The 1600-nt window shown below is 38.8% G+C and overlaps 1 non-coding gene across 1 annotated transcript; it reads right to left on the bottom strand.

Annotated features, from left to right (window-relative positions):
• Positions 1-1271: 1271 nt before the first annotated feature.
• Positions 1272-1378, bottom strand: LOC127098710 (small nucleolar RNA R71). Its single transcript, XR_007793412.1, has one exon. It is a non-coding gene; the product is annotated as a small nucleolar RNA R71 (small nucleolar RNA).
• Between the last annotated feature and the right edge of the window lie 222 nt (positions 1379-1600).

Raw genomic sequence — 1600 nt, 5'->3', positions numbered from 1 at the left:
TCTTTCAAAGGTTAGAATGTAATGATCACGGTTAAAAAGATGTTTCACATATTGCATCTGTAGAAATGCTTTAAAGGCTGTTTTGATTTTTAATTCGAGTTTTCTGAAACAAACTTGGTTATTTTTAACTAGTCAGGGAGTGCGAAAGCATCCTGGCTTAGTTAACTAGGAATTTTTATCACTTTAAGGAAAAACGACTTTTGAAACTGTTTTCGGACGCGTTAATAGATTTAAAATCAGGAAACTCCTTAGGTAAACTTTCCAAATCAAAATTAATTTTCAACTAAGTTTTTGAGTCTTATTTCTTAAAACTAAGTTTACTACTTTAACGTTCTGCGCGCCTTTTATAAGTGACAATAAAAGACCTTAATTTAAGGGTAAACTCGGTTCTGAATATCCGAAAGCGACAGTTCTTGTTAAATGGATTCTTTTCAAGAGTAGAAAATATTGCCCCATAAGTAGTTCTATTTATACAATTGAAACACCGTTCAATTGACGTGAATTATATTCAAGCCTATCTTTATCTGCACTGCATTTTCCTTTATTTACTGTTATTTTGCGACATCAATATCTCTTTTGTACCGCCTTAGATAAACATCATAACAATAGTAATTGATAAATTGACGATTTGGTCTATGTGGGATCGATATTCTTTTATATTACTCTGACGTGATTCGTGCACTTGCGAATAGAGCGATCAAGTTTTGGGCGCCGTTGGCGGGGACCAACTTTGTCAAATTTTGTACCCTGTTGTTACACTGTCTAGACTAAGGCATTATTAGCCGGTAAATGCGAAGAACCCGTAGTACCGGAAATTTAGTAGATCCCTTAGCGGAACCCGAACGTTACACTCGTACACGCCTCTTACTCGTCCGAATTAAGAAAGCTATGGTCGAGAATCGCGACCGGAGACCTCCTAAGGAATTTGCCAACCCTCTGACGAGGATCCTAGTTCTAGTATAGTAAACCCCCTCACTCCTGCCAACAATTTTGAACTAAAACCATTTTTACTACAATTAGTGCAGCAGAACCAATTCGCGGGTCTCGCTACTGAGAACCCAAATCAACATTTAAAAGTCTTTATCCAACTGGCCGACACCTTTAAATCCAACGGTGCTTCACCTGATGCGATTCGTTTAAGATTATTTCCTTTCTCCCTCAGAGATAGAGCACGTTCATGGTTGGATTCACTTCTAACTAACTCAATAACTACCTGGGAAGACCTTAGAAGAGTATTCCTTGCTAGATATTTTCCCCCTAGTAAGACTGCTGTTCTTCGAAACCAAATAACTAGATTTACTCAAAACCAAGGAGGATCACTTTTTGAAGCTTGGGAGAGATACAAGGAGCTGTTAAGAGTTTGACCACACCATGGCCTAGAACAATGGCTGATCGTTCATACCTTCTACAATGGACTCCATTATAACACAAAGATGAGCATCGACGTTGCCGCTGGTGGCGCATTGATGAACAAACCTTACCCTGAAGCTTGTGACCTAATTGAGCATATGGCCCAAAACCATTACCAATGGGGAACTGAACGAGCATTAGTAGAGAAGAAGGAGACCCAAGGTGGAATACATGAGATAAGTTCTATGGA

The sequence above is a fragment of the Lathyrus oleraceus genome, chromosome 6 (assembly GCF_024323335.1).
Source record: "Lathyrus oleraceus cultivar Zhongwan6 chromosome 6, CAAS_Psat_ZW6_1.0, whole genome shotgun sequence".
In the NCBI taxonomy this organism is placed as follows: domain Eukaryota; kingdom Viridiplantae; phylum Streptophyta; class Magnoliopsida; order Fabales; family Fabaceae; genus Lathyrus; species Lathyrus oleraceus.
This window is presented reverse-complemented; position numbering and strand designations above follow the sequence as displayed.